Source organism: Mchenga conophoros, linkage group LG11 (genome assembly GCF_057382185.1).
Source record: "Mchenga conophoros isolate Kocher_MC1m ecotype Shallow Benthic linkage group LG11, M_conophoros_male_GT1.1, whole genome shotgun sequence".
Classification (NCBI taxonomy): Eukaryota; Metazoa; Chordata; class Actinopteri; order Cichliformes; family Cichlidae; genus Mchenga; species Mchenga conophoros.
In genome coordinates this window covers 18,212,717-18,228,156 of record NC_140536.1, presented here as the reverse complement: position 1 = coordinate 18,228,156, position 15,440 = coordinate 18,212,717, and the positions used below count along the sequence as shown (strand labels likewise).

At 47.2% G+C, this 15,440-nt stretch overlaps 2 long non-coding RNA genes across 2 annotated transcripts; both read left to right on the top strand.

The window, feature by feature from the left end:
* Positions 1-3,620: 3,620 nt before the first annotated feature.
* On the top strand, positions 3,621-4,229 carry LOC146563889 (uncharacterized). Its single transcript, XR_014894280.1, has 2 exons — positions 3,621-3,995; positions 4,086-4,229. It is a non-coding gene; the product is annotated as an uncharacterized LOC146563889 (long non-coding RNA).
* Positions 4,230-8,761: 4,532 nt separating this feature from the next.
* Positions 8,762-9,250, top strand: LOC146563888 (uncharacterized). The gene is made up of 2 exons (XR_014894279.1): positions 8,762-9,016; positions 9,107-9,250. It is a non-coding gene; the product is annotated as an uncharacterized LOC146563888 (long non-coding RNA).
* Positions 9,251-15,440: the final 6,190 nt, after the last annotated feature.

Sequence of the window (15,440 nt, the reverse complement as noted above, 5' to 3'; positions counted from 1 at the left end):
CTCCCTCCCTTTGAGGGCAAAATGACTCAAGACTTTTGCTCTGTATTGTATATTATACAAAAGAATATGAACACTGGACTGAAGCCATGGGGCCATGTTCAGACTAGCTTCTCTCAATTTGACACAATCGTGCGGGTTCCTGTGGTTTAGCATCCTTACAACAGACCAAGAACCCCTACAGCACTTGCTTAGTTGTAAATTACCGGTAGGATGCTCCTGGTGCCATTTAAAACACAAGGTCCTCATTCTGGGAGAATAAGCATCTATCTCAACCTATAGATGTTCTGCTTTTACTAGGATTCCACAGCAGACCCAATTTTAGAAACAGAAGAGGTCAGCTGTCTGACCTCGGAGTGGATGACCACTGAGCCTTACCTATTAAAAGGATACAGGGAGGCTCTATTAGCCTCGCCCTCCATTGTTATGGAGGCTAAGCTTTGGTATTTATGCTCTTGCTCCAAAGTACATGTAAATCGACAGCGGTCAAATGTGTTAAAGAATAACTTGGCAAACATGATATGTGACCTTGTTTTACAAACATAGTTTGTACATATGAGAGGGTGTGTTACAGCCCTAGCACGCCTCCTGTGTGTGGGTGTCCCCTGTTTCTCTCACTGATTCAGCTGCCACACATCTCTCCTGTGGAGCCAGTACTAGTTCACAGTTGCCTCCACTCAGCAATCAACCATGGAAGAGCTACCCAGTCTCTCAGTGTGGGCCACCTTTGTAGCATGGTGAGCTTTAGTGTTTTGATCATGCTGAGCTCCTAGTGGGTAGTTGCTGCCATTTCTTTTGACCATTTGTTAACCTTTATTCTGTAACCTGTACATCTGCTTTGTTGATGTATTTGTTTTAATGTTTGGTACAGCTCCCTAGCTTCATTGACTTGATCCGTGCTTGCCTGTTTCCTATTTGCATAAAAATGTTAAAAATGCTGTGAAATTTTAGCATTATAGGTCAAATACTTTCAAGTCCATTCAACTGACTTTCAGGGCCTTTTATTTTCACATTGAATTTTTAGGCAATGCTTGAACATCTCAAAAACTATTAAAGATAGAAAAAAAAGCCTGTAATTTATCCTGGCCTTTCTTACTGTCAATGTGAATCAGTATATCAATGTATCATTTGGGAGAGTCTTGGCTATATATAAAAAAGTCCATCACTCCTGCAAAGTCCCATTTTATAAAAGAAAATTCACCTTGAAAAGCCCATATTTTGTATGCACAATGTTGAAACAGAAAATGTAACTTTGCTATAGCAAGCTAAAATGTAAAAATTTGCGGATTCAGGTGGAATGAGTATTTTAATAACAGTGTCTTCATTTTCAGCCTCCTTTCACTGAGTCTTTCTTTCACATAGACTCTTTTATCGTAACTCCCTTCATCCTCTAGCCCTTTTTAGGGACCTAGCAATGGCATTATGGTTGGTTATTGCGTTTAACTCTACTGGGCTGATGCTCCCACATCTAATCTGTATCTGATTTTCGAATATCGAGTCATGAAAAAGACTGGGATTGTTTTCTGCTGGAGCTGCGGCCACATCTAGTTGCAGGTGACTCTAACATCTTGGCAAAACAGTGCTCAGTCACAGAATCGAATAGGCAAATGAAGATAAAGCTCTTTGCTGGAGGAGAGACAACAACTCAGTCCATAGAGCTGAGTCTCTACAGCTAATCAAATCATTAGAAAGAAAAATGGAGAGAGAGAGAACAAGTTGGTAATGAACAATAACTGAAATTAACTGAAATTTACATTTAATGACTGGAGGAAGAATCTGGCAGTGCAAAGATTCATGCTTAACACCCATCAGTCGTCATGTTTCACTTTTATGCAGCAAAAAAGTTGAAAAAATTTCCTGTCTAAATAGATTCCACAATGTCTGCTTCTCTCCCTGCTGCTGTTTTTTGCAGTTGTTTTTGAACTTGTTCGAGTGCCTTGACTCATTTTTAAATAATGACCACGCAGGCTGCTCCAGCAAGAGGCATCATTTAAACTTGCTCCAAATTCGCCTTCATGAGGTAGAAACTCAAAGCCAAAAGACTATAAGCAGATGTCAGTGGACCTTAACCTGCCTGCTTTAGTATCAGGAGGAACACTGCCCAGTTACTCTATTTTATCACCATGTTACAGGCTTGTGGTTCAGTGCTGGGGGGACTGCCCATCTGTGAAACTTAGTACAATGGGATACTTACTCTATCAGAAGATAGACCTGATCGGGGGCCAATGTCTCACTCAAAGCATCCTGTTGGTCAGTAGCCTATGTCAAGAGAACTTCTTCTATAACCCTAGAGGCCAAACACAATCTTCTAACACCTGTCACAGTCAGAAAATTTTCCTTTGCTGGAGCTGAGTGAGCAAGCAGCCTAGAGGTTCGAAACAATATCGCAACTCCAATGACTTTATTTATAGCTTTAATACAAAGATTCTTCCTCTCTGCAGCGTCCCTGGGGCTTATGAGGTCGACCAGCAGTGTCATAAAATGTTCTGGCAAATGACATTCCCAGAGACAATGACCCGTGGCCTTAAAGCTACACTATGAACATAAAAGGGACCTTTACACTTTACACTTCTGCCCTGTGCCCACAAGAGTACTGTGTAAACGGTGAGAAAGCATGTGAGGTTCCTCCATATACGAATATGTATTCTGTGCATGTGCACATCCTTCATGCCTGAGTGCCTTCTGCTTTGTGTTTCACGGGACACAGTTTCAAGGATGAAATGATACATTTTTGAGAGAAATTGGCAGACGCGTGCTATTTTTATGGCGTCCTTTGTCTGCTATGCGTTTCTTCAGGTCATTCCCCACCATGCTGACTACTTAACACACAGTTTTGTATTATTCCTAGACACAGGAGAAGGAGGTTAAAATAAGTATTCTCTCATATCAGCAGAGGTGAAGATCAAAATAAAAAAACAGATAACTACAAAAAAAACACAAAAATCCCCAAGCATGCTAAAAGGCATCACACCATCCAACTCCACGTACCACCTTGGCCCAAGTATGCGAGATGTCAAACTGTAGACTGTATTTAGCCCTTCTGTTTCACTGGCCTTTGACCCACTCACCCATAGCTGTATTTATTTATGCCTTTTAGTGTCACAGTGACTAATAGTCTTTCACTATAAAGGTTGAAGAAATATGCATGAGAGGATATTGTACTATGTTATTATAATTTTTATCCGTATGTGTTTCCTGTGGCTGTACGGGTGTGTCATGCACACAGATCATTTGAAAGATTAAACTTGCAAGAGAGAAGAGAAGAGGAAAGAGGATACAGGCACTAACGGAACACACTGAAAAGTACTGAATGCACACTTTTTCCAAATGTACAATATCAGGTGTGTAATATGTCTGACACAAAGCTTTTGATACTTTTATGTAAAAGTACAAAGCCATTTCTTGTAGTGGAAGAATACAATGTGCTCCAATTCAACCTGAACTAAAGGTACAGTTGAAGTCAGCACAGTTGGGGGGAACATGGTTGGTACAGGAGGGAAAAGCACTACAAAGAACTGTGTTCATGTCATATGCTGTGGGAGTGTCTGGTTGGGCGTGGTCCAGGTTCCTGTCATTTGTCCCTGGGAGTGGAGTTGGCCAGCTCATCACCTGTTGTCAATCTCCGGGGCTCCACCTAGAGGGTTTTTAAGCCAGCACGGCCTGCCACTCCTCGCCAGTTCGTCCTGCTACCATCTGTGGTAAACTCGGCCTCCTCTGAGCTCTGACTCTGTATATCTGGACCTTGGGTTAATATGTTTTTGTTTCCTGTATTCTTCAGATTCTCCACCCATCGCACTCACCAGTAGTGCTGTTTTTGGTCTCCATCCTGTCCTCCCATCTGCTCGGAACCCGAGGATTATATACTCCACTTCTCCTCAGCCTGCCCTTCAGTCTGTATTCTCCATCTCTTCGAAATCTGGACCGGACTCTCCACTCTTGACCCTCTTTGGAATACACCCCTGGCAGCCTTTTCCCCGTTAAATGACTAGGGTCGCCAAGTAAGCCCAAGACTATTCACTGGCACTCCGTACCTTTGTCCCTTACTCGTTTGTTTCCCATTCAGTAACATTTCTCCCCTGTGTTTACAGAAGTTCCCGTTAGAAGTCTCCCCGTGCTCTACGCCGGTTTCTCCGCCCACGGATTTCCTTTAGTTTTCTGCGTATGGTTTTTGTTAAACCCAGTTCCGTTCACGTTTTGTTCTTTTCAATAAATTATACACAGTTCTAAGCAAATTGAGTCTGCTCTTGAGTCCACCGCATTCTCGTCCGTGACAGAACGAACTGGCCACTAATGGACTCAGCGGACCCAATTCGCGCCGCCATTAACAAACAGGGCGCGGTGTTAGGACGGCATGAACAGACTTTGACGTCCTTAATGGACCAGTGTAATGCTATCAGTGAAAAACAGGAGGAGTTACTTACCCGGTTGTCAGAAATCAGGGAGCCTAATCCACCCGTTTTTCCTAGTCAGCCGGGACCGTTGCCTGCACCCGCCGTTGCGCGTCCTGAATCGGCTTATCGGGGCATCTCTTCTCCTCCACCGGAGCCTTTTCATGGAGAGCTGGGGCTGTGTGGGGGGTTCCTGTTTCAGTGGTCGTTGTTCGTCAATCGCACGCCGCACGCGTTTCCTAATGAGGCTGCCAAGATTTCCCATTTTGTTGGGTTGCTTAGGGGTAAGGCGCTTGCGTGGGCTGAGGCGTTTTTGTTTTCTCATCCTATTGCCTCGTGTTCCTATGAGGACTTCCTCAAGGAATTCAAGGCTACGTTCGCTCACCCGATCTCTGAGGGTACTGCAGCTAAGAGGCTGTTGGGACTCCGCCAGGGAAAACGCAGCGTTGCGGAATATGCGATCGAGTTCCGCACCGCTGCTGTTGAAGCGGGTTGGCCGGATGCTGCGCTGCGGGGTATTTTCCTAGCGTCCCTTTCCGAACAACTGAAGGATCAGCTGGCTGTGCACGACGAGCCGGCCACGTTTGAAGCGCTTGCCTCTCTTGCTCTCAGGATCGATAGTCGACTGAGGGAGAGAGACGCTGAGAGGCGGTCCAAACCCTCTCCGTCTCTGTTTCGACCCGCGGCCGTTTCGGCGTTACCCCCGTCGCTTCCGGTGACATCATCCGTCCGTTCTCGATCTCCTTCCCCTGAGCCTATGCAGATTGGCCGCGCTCGGCTCACTCCTGAGGAGCGGGAGCGGCGTTTCCGAGCCGGAGAGTGCTTCTACTGCGGGGGAAGCGGCCATCGCATCGCTGTTTGCCCAGTCCGGCCAAAAGGCGTGGCCCGCCGGTAAGTCCGGGGTTACGGGTGGGCAGTGTTTTTAAGAGTGATAAACCCCGTTTTTTGCTTTCGGTTTCGTTGATGTCCGGTACTAAGGCTCATTCTCTCCGTGCTCTCGTTGACTCCGGGTCGGAGCAGAATTTGATAGATGCTGCGGTGGCTAAATCGTTCGATTTGCCCCTCATTCCGCTCGAGCCTCCGATCCCGGCCGCCGCTCTGAATAATGAGGTGTTCGCGATGATCACTCACCGGACCGCGCCTGTCAAGTTAGTCACGTCAGGTAATCATCAGGAAGACATAACTCTCTTTGCCACCTCTTCCCTTGACGTGCCAGTGATCCTTGGTTTTCCGTGGTTGCAGAAGCACAATCCGCACATTGACTGGGCAGCGAAGAAAGTAGCGAGTTGGAGTTTGTTTTGTCTCGCCAACTGTTTAAAGTCAGCTCTGCCCTCGGGGGCTTTTGTTTCTCCTCCAGTGGTTGTCTCCCCCCCTGACCTTTCCTCTGTCCCTCCTGAATATCATGATCTACAAGAAGTGTTCAGTAAAGACAGGGCTCTGTCGCTGCCTCCTCATCGGCCCTATGATTGTGCTATTGATCTCCTCCCCGGTGCCCCTCTGCCCTCCAGCCGTCTCTATAACCTGTCCCGTTCGGAGAGGGGGACTATGGAGACGTACGTCCGGGATTCGCTGGCGGCCGGTCTCATTCGTCCTTCTTCTTCACCGGTGGCCGCTGGTTTCTTTTTTGTTTCTAAAAAGGATGCGTCGCTCCGGCCGTGCATTGATTATAGGGGCCTTAATGCGATCACGATTAGGAACAGGTATCCCCTGCCTTTGATCAGTTCAGCTTTCGAACCCCTCCACGGGGCCACTGTCTTCTCTAAGTTGGACTTGAGGAATGCATACCACCTTGTCCGCATAAGGGAGGGTGACGAGTGGAAGACTGCTTTTAACACTCCTCTGGGGCATTTTGAATACCTGGTGATGCCGTTTGGCCTCACCAATGCCCCTGCAGTCTTCCAGGCACTGGTGAATGACGTGCTCTGGGATTTTTTGAATGTTTTTGTGTTTGTTTATCTGGACGACATTCTGATTTTTTCTCAGTCCCTTGAGGAACATCGGGTGCATGTCCGGAGTGTGCTGCAGCGACTGTTGGAGAACCGCCTTTATGTGAAGGCCGAGAAGTGTGACTTTCATGTCTCGTCTATCTCGTTTCTGGGCTACTTACTGGCGGAAGGGCAGGTGAAGACGGATCCTGTAAAAGTTAAGGCAGTGGTGGAGTGGCCCGTTCCTGGTTCGCGTAGACAGCTGCAGCAGTTCCTTGGCTTCGCAAATTTCTACAGGCGTTTTGTCAGGGACTACAGTCGGGTGGCTGCGCCTCTCACTCGCCTTACTTCCTCCCGGGTCCCCTTCGTTTGGTCCCCCGAGGCTCACTCGGCCTTTGCCACACTCAAGCGACTTTTCACTTCGGCTCCTGTTTTAGTCCATCCTGACACGAGTAGGCAGTTTGTGGTGGAGGTTGATGCTTCAAGTGTGGGGGTGGGGGCTGTGCTGTCTCAGCGTTCTGGTCCTCGTGGCAAGCTCCAGCCCTGCGCCTATTTTTCTCGACGCCTTTCTCCTGCCGAACAGAACTATGACGTTGGGGATAGGGAGCTCCTGGCCATTAAGTTGGCTTTGGAGGAGTGGCGCCACTGGCTGGAGGGGTCGGAACATCCATTTATCATCTGGACAGATCACAAGAATCTGACTTATCTCAGAACGGCTAAAAGACTGAACTCCCGCCAGGCTCGGTGGTCCCTTTTCTTTGCTCGATTTAACTTTGATATTTCCTATCGCCCTGGTTCCAGGAATCTTAAACCCGATGCTCTGTCTCGCCAGTACTCCTCGGACTCGGACTCCCGGGACCCGGAGCTCATTCTCCCTTCCACCTGCAGGATTGGCTCCCTCACCTGGGATGTGGAGGAGGCTATACGCCACGGACTACGGGACGACGTTGATCCGGGAACCGGCCCGCCCGGTCGGCGTTTTGTGCCCTCTGCCGCCCGGTCGGCTGTTATCCATTGGATCCATACAGCCCGGTTTACTTGCCATCCGGGAGTGAGTAGGACCACGGCTTTGTTGAAGAGGTATTTCTGGTGGCGTTCTATGGACAAGGATGTGAAGGCTTATGTAGCTGCCTGTTCCGTTTGTGCCCGTAACAAGACCTCTAATCGGCCCCCGTCTGGCTTACTCCGACCGCTGAGTACCCCGCATAGGCCTTGGTCTCATATCGCCTTGGATTTTGTTACCGGCCTCCCAGCCTCTTCGGGGAAGACGGTGGTTCTGTCCATATTGATCGGTTTTCCAAGGCGGCTCACTTCGTGGCCCTGGACAAGCTGCCGACGGCTGCAGAGACCACCCAGCTCCTTACAGACCATGTGTTCCGTCTTCATGGCATACCCTCGGAGATTGTGTCTGACAGGGGGCCTCAGTTTGTCTCCCGAGTGTGGAAGGCCTTCTGTACGGCCCTGGGTGCCAAGGTCAACTTGAGTTCTGGTTTCCATCCGCAGACCAATGGCCAGACTGAGCGTTTGAACCAGGAGTTGGAATCCGCTCTTCGCTGCGTCTCGTCACTGAACCCGGCGGCCTGGTCGTCTCAGTTGCCTTGGGTGGAGTATGCCCATAATTCTCTCACGTCTTCGGCGACGGGTTTGTCGCCCTTTGAGGCCTCACTGGGATATCAGCCACCGTTGTTCCCAGAGGATGGGGCGGATTTGGCTGTTCCTTCGGTCCAGCATCACCTTCAACGCTGCCGGCGGGTGTGGCGGAGGGTCCGGCGGGCTCTCCTTGCAACTGTCGACCGGCAACGGGATTATGCGGATCGTCGCCGCTCTGTCGCTCCGGCGTATCGGCCTGGACAACGGGTGTGGCTTTGTGCTAAGGACATTCCCTTGCGGTCGCTTTCTCGAAAGTTGGCTCCCCGCTATGTTGGCCCCTATGAGATCACTGCTGTCGTCGGCCCCTCGGCGGTCCGTCTCAGGCTCCCGGCTTCCTGGCGTGTCCATCCGACGTTTCACGTCTCTCAGGTCAAGCCGGTCCGTAGCAGTCCTCTGTGTCCACCGCCTGTTCTCCCGCCCGGCTCGTGGACGGTCATCCGGCCTATTCGGTCCGGCGGATCGTTGACGTGCGCCGCCGTGGTCGTGGTGTCCAGTACCTGGTGGACTGGGAGGGGTATGGGCCTGAGGAGTGTTGTTGGGTTCCCCGGTCGCTCGTTCTGGACCCGTCTCTGATCGCTGCGTTTCGTTCCTCCCCTCGCAGGGCCCGGTCTGGGGGGTCGCCGGGTGGCGGCCCTTGAGGGGGAGGTACTGTCATATGCTGTGGGAGTGTCTGGTTGGGCGTGGTCCAGGTTCCTGTCATTTGTCCCTGGGAGTGGAGTTGGCCAGCTCATCACCTGTTGTCAATCTCCGGGGCTCCACCTAGAGGCCTCCTCTGAGCTCTGACTCTGTATATCTGGACCTTGGGTTAATATGTTTTTGTTTCCTGTATTCTTCAGATTCTCCACCCATCGCACTCACCAGTAGTGCTGTTTTTGGTCTCCATCCTGTCCTCCCATCTGCTCGGAACCCGAGGATTATATACTCCACTTCTCCTCAGCCTGCCCTTCAGTCTGTATTCTCCATCTCTTCGAAATCTGGACCGGACTCTCCACTCTTGACCCTCTTTGGAATACACCCCTGGCAGCCTTTTCCCCGTTAAATGACTAGGGTCGCCAAGTAAGCCCAAGACTATTCACTGGCACTCCGTACCTTTGTCCCTTACTCGTTTGTTTCCCATTCAGTAACATTTCTCCCCTGTGTTTACAGAAGTTCCCGTTAGAAGTCTCCCCGTGCTCTACGCCGGTTTCTCCGCCCACGGATTTCCTTTAGTTTTCTGCGTATGGTTTTTGTTAAACCCAGTTCCGTTCACGTTTTGTTCTTTTCAATAAATTATACACAGTTCTAAGCAAATTGAGTCTGCTCTTGAGTCCACCGCATTCTCGTCCGTGACAGATCAGTGCCCAGCAGCAATATTTTACTCTATTGAATAAACCAGTAGTGTTCTCAGGTGAGGCTCTGTTGAGGGGGCCTTGTCCTTGTACTGTATGTGCTGTACTTCTAGTACTGTCCAATCCCCCGAGAGCCCTTTCAACCCCCAAATAATTCATCCAACTTTCTACTGTAAAAGAGAGATTCGTATTTTTTTAATATATGTTTGGTAAAGCAGATATAGAGTGTCGAACATAAGCACACGTATGGAAAATACCAGGTATTTTTTTTCCATTCAATTAAATTTTATTTATACAGCACCAAATCACAGCAACAGTCACTTCAAGGCGCTTTATATTGTAAGGTAGACCCTCTTTACACAGAAGTGTGTAATCTGAGAGGAAAACAAATAGCCACATGATTCTCAGTGCTATTTGTCAGCCATGTACAAAATCCGGTTGGTTAAACGCGTCAGGGCAAAAGTTGCCAAAGTTTTGATGACCAACTGTGGATTTAGGAAGCCAGACTGCAGTGACAAGCCACACAAGAGTAATGGAGACACCAGACACAAATAATTAGTGAAATCGTTTTTGCAGTTTGTGTCTCTTAAAAAATGGACACAGAGGATCTTGTTCTTTAGAAGCAGCGATGCAAAGTTCTCTCAAAATGTTTAAAGGTTTGGGGTTGCAGGGTGGTGCCCTGTTACAGCAGGCAGGTCCTGGGTCTGTGTGAGTTTGCATGTTCTCTGCTGAATTAATCCAGTTAATACTACTACCAGTACTACTACTACTACTAATAATAATAATAATAATTAAGAATCACTAATTAGCCATTAGGTTGTCTCTTTGTCCCTGTGATAGACAGGCCAGGGTGGACCCTGACAACTGGCACAGTTCTAGAATACAGAGACACAAAATATGCATACATGTTTCTGAGAGTTTATGCAAACTTAACCTATATTGTTGGATGATAGACAAACTACAGCAAATTAATCAGCCTCAAATGATAACCTAAGCCAAACCTAAAAAGGCTTGTATATCTGACAGCTGTTCATTATTCTCTCATATATTGCAGTAAATGTTGTGCGTTTGTGCTTTAGTGTGTATTTTTAATTACTGCATTGGTGCTGGTATGTAAGTGTGTAGATCCTGCATTATTGTGTGTGGTATTTACTGATCATTCACAGCGTGTGCTGTAGGAATATAATGATTGTATGTGCAGGAGAGATAATATTATCTAGGATGTCCAAAAGACCAGGCAATGTCACTTGGCGGGATAAGTGTGAGCCAGCGATTGAATAGAGGTCCATTATTGCCAGCAGAGGATTTCTGATGATGTTTGTGAAAGCTATTGTAACGCATAAATTGAAAGAGCTGCAAGCTCAATGCAGAGTGCTTTCTTCCAGCTGTAGCTGTTTATGTAAAGTGCTCCCCGAAGGATAGAAAGCCAACCAGTGGTGTCTCACTTTGGACAGAGGTGCACAAAAAATAAGCAATATAAAGAAAACAAAGATACATATTCTTCAGATTATGAAATACGCTTTCAGTAAAGCAGCGCCTGTTAACTTGGCTTTAGATTGTACAAAACACTCTTGATCCAAATGAGACACGACCTGTTACTGGTGGCACTATCATCTTTTTCATCTTGACTTAAGTGAAGTCCCCTTTCAGAGTTGCCACATTATAAAACCCTGTTACCATTTACCTTTTTTTGTTTATACCTCTCCAAACCTCTCAACCATAATAATAAAAGTGATGTGGATTTCAGAGGATGCCACAGTTATAATCAAGGAGAGCAGATGAGGTAACACTCTAAACCTCAACTTCTCCTGTGCTTCAGAATTGCTTCCTGTTAAACATCTGTTGCATGGTTCAAATGGGAATCCAACTTCTGAAAAAAGAACTAGTACACTCGTAAAACTTTTCTTCACCTCCAACCGGTCGCAGCAGACGGCTGCTCTTCCCTGAGTCTGGCTCTGCTGGAGGGTTCTTCCTGTTAAAAGGGAGCTTTTCCTTCCCACTGTCGCCAAGTGATTGCTCATAGGAGGTTGCCTAAATGTTGTTTTTTTTCTGTATTATTGTATTATTCTGTATTATTGACCTTAAAATATAAGGTCAACTTGAGGTGACTTGTGATTTAGCACTATATAAATAAAACTGAATTGAATTGAACAGTTTTTAAAAAGTGTTTTGTACGTTTACTCCAATATATTTTTGATGCAAGTATTGTCCTTTGTTTTGCACTGAAACGTATATATTTTTAAATATTTTTGTTAGACAAGACAATTCAAATATACAGTATAAAAGGGAAAACAACATTCTTTTTTTTTGTTGTTGTTGCCTGTCCCGTTTGTGATTCACCTTTTATTGTTTATTTTATTTTATTTTCACTTGCTAAATACGGGACAGACTTGACCGGGGAAAAGAAAGGGGGGAAAGAAAGAGGGAAAGAAAAACAGCGGAGAAGAGGGACGGGGATAAGGGGCAAAAAACAAAAACCAACAAAATAAGAAGACAAAAATACATATATCAATCTCCTGGATCACCTGTTGAGAAAGAAAAAAAGAGAAAACAAGCAGAAGAAAAAGAGAGCAATATAATAAACATCATCACGATGATCTATGGGAATATAGCAGTAAATACTAAATATTAAACATTATTGTGCAGCACGTGAGATCGACTGCGCACAGTGTGCTTTGAGGTAGGAGCCAAAAAGGGTGTAGTTTGTGTGTGTGAGCAGCCGTGTGTACACCTGTGAGCATGAGCGCGCTTGTATTTAAAAGGTTCCTTCATGTAATGATCTGCTAGAGGGTGTGTGTGTGGGAGGGGGGGCATGAAGCAGGTATGGAGGAGATCAAAACTCCAGACATCCAGAGGCCCCCAGAACACAAGAGACCAAGGAAGACTAACAGAGGGGCAGCCGCGCCACTGTCCCAGAAAGAGCTGAGGAGAGTCCCAGATGAGGGTCACTCAGCAGCCGCGGAGCAGAGGCCGGTGAGGTTGCAGTGATACGCCCGTGAGCTCCGCTGGCAGCCAGCTGTGCCAGAGTGACCGAGCCCCAGGCCGAGAGGCTGAGGGCACCCCACCCCCGAAGTGGCCGGAGCGAGCCCCAGGCTCCAGGCCCCGACAAAGCAGCCACCAAGGAGTGAGCCGGTGTGTACCTGGACGCCCATCCCCGGACACAAAGAACCACCAACGCACCGATGTCTGAGGGCGTCTGCCACTGGCAGGGGAAGTGGTGGGGGGAAGATAGGCCTCCATACCTTGGAGGGCCTGAGATGTCCCCAGAGAGGTGGCGTCTGATACCCAACCTGACATATAGACACAGACATACAGGCACACACAGACACAAACATCCATTCCCACCCTCATGCTCTCATATACACTTACTCAACACTCAACCAACGTGGAGACAGACATAAAGAGACGTTGTACACACGATCACACTCCCCAAGCGTACTCTAAGCCCCGGGTCTAGGTACCCTTGCCCCTGGAGGGGGAAACTGCACCCAGACCCAGGTGGTGTTACCCTTTTCCCTGGGGTGGAGAGAAGCAGACTGCCCCGACTCGGCAGCAGCAGGGAGGCCCCACACTCCAGACTCCAGTCGGACGGCCAACTCCTCCTTCTAGCTCCCCCGCTCCAGCAGGCCGCAGAGAATGGGGGTGAGAGAAGACTCCAAACCTCCCTCCACCCGCTCATTGTAGTGTTGATGCATGTGTGTTTTAAGGTGCAATTAAAACCCAGGAGGGCATGGAGCTACCTGCCAGAGAGCAGCAGGTAAGCGCATGGTCCCTCCTGCTAGCCCTCAATGTCTATATGTCTTTAAAATTGAGAGGTGGGCAACGACGCCAGGGGTGAGGTATACACCCTGGTCTTTTGGATTCTGTGTAGCATGCCCACCCCCAAGGTCCTATATGTATGTGTTAATGTGTTATGAGAGTGTGAGTAATGTGAATGCCTAAGTTGTGGGATAAAATTGAGGCCCAAGAAGCCAGAAGGGGACAGAGGCGGGGGGGGTGCCTCCCCTGCACCCTGGTGACACACCTTTACCCCAAGGCCCTGCATGTGTGGGTGATTGTGGTGGAGCGGGAAGAGGGAGGCAGCTGGAGATGGGGAGGGAAGGGGCAAGTGACCCCTCCCTGGGGCCAGCTCCCCCGCTGACCCCAGTAGGAACCCCCCATACTCTGCAACCCGCCAGGGAAAGGGGGCCCAGGCCCATCCGGACCGGGGCCCAGTTCAGCAGCACCGCCTGGCCCCACAGAGCCCGGGATAGCCCACCCGACCCCACCACAGAGAAAACTGCACCCACCCCGTCATCCACTCATCTTCCAGACTACATAAGACAATAGACGCCCAGGCTGAGATCTTCCTCCACCTCTCCTATATCTCCCCCTCCTGCAGAGTGAGTTCCTGAAGAGAGGAGACCTCCTGCAAGATGTAACAGCCTCCCCCACCAGTTGAAGAGCCCCCCAGGTGGCTCGATGCACCCTGCGCCAGAGCTGGGCCCCCATACACCCACCCGCCCACAACCCCGGCAACACACCAACCGGGACCCATGCCCCCAAGGCGCAACCAGGGCCCCAGCCCAGAGACGGAGCGCCCCCAGAACCCCACGCCCGTCCTGGACCCACCCAGGAGCAGCCAGGCTACCAGATCAGTAACCCACGTCCGGCAGCAATGACTCTCAACATTCAAAAATTATGTCATGTTAGTTATGTAACATTATGTTTGTAGTGCAAGTTTGCAGTGAGATGGATATAACTGTAAGTCCAAACAGTTCTAACAGCAGTACTTGGACTCAATGAGTTTGTATTATAATGGATTATTATAAACAAAGCAACCCTGCATTACATGTATCAACAGAATTAAAAATAATCTCCAGCCCATGATATACAATTAACCACTCAAAAATTATGATCTAATAAGTTAAAGTCTATAATTCTCAGAAGGGCCATTCTGCACAACGAGTGCTATACGTATAATTTGATGGTCAAACATTTGTATTGTTGCTTAAGTAGAACTGTGACTTCAACATGAGTAAAGCATCTAAAAGCCTGTTTTTGTTCATTTGCAAAAGTAGGAAAACAATTATCAAACAATTTTCAGGCCATTATGCTATTGAGTGTGAAAACTGTTCACTGTTTCAATGCCAGTTTTCTATACTATCATTATTTTTGATCAAATCCTGATTTCCTCCATGACAAAGCTGACATTGCTACATCGATTCGTGACACCAGTTTGCAACTTCTCACTTGTTTTCTATCTGGAATATCTTCAGACTATAAATTTAACCTTTAGTTTTCATGTTTTATTACATAATTAATAGTATCATATATGTCAAAATAAAAACAAACACACTTCTGTGTGCCAGTGCTCAATATTCAAGTTATATAATGGTGTGGCTGCACTTAATTATGAATACTAATATATTACAATCCATTCAAGGAAAATACCACCTGTTCTTTTCTTTTGGAGGACAAAACACTTTTAAATTGTATGGCTGTATGTTTTTTTCCTTCTTGGTGTATTTAGAGAAAGTGTCAGACACAAAATTTAAACATTATATTTAAGTTGTCAGCTAACCGTTATATACTTACATATCCAGCTGTCACCAAGCAACAGTAGTATTCATTTAAAGGCAGTTTGTGGCTATGTAGCGAATTTAAGTTTTAGCTCTATTTTTTTATTTCTTTATTTTCTTATTTCTATTGAGATTTATCTCTTTCGCTCTCTTGATGATAAATGCACTACTGTGTTTACTAGATAGTTACTAACTATGTCTCTTTGCTGCTTGTTAATGAGTGGGTGGTGTTTTAGAGCTTTTGCATTGAAGCAACTGTCTGATGCAGATGAACGTTAACCATGAGAGTGAAAAATGTAATCCACAAAGGTACAGCAGCAGAACAGATACTCAAAAATTACTTAAAAGCTTGTAATTATTATAATTCGATGCCTTGTTATTATACAAATGTGCATCAATTTGGCTTTAAGATCACACGTCCAGGGTACTAATGTAAGTGTTTTGCATTTTTATTACCCTTGCCGTTTGATTATATAACTAATGTAATACAAATAACTGCAACAATGATACCGCTACTACTAGCATGGCATAGCAGCACATAGCTGTAATGCAAAATGCTCAGTTAGGAATGTACAAATGAGGTCCATCACA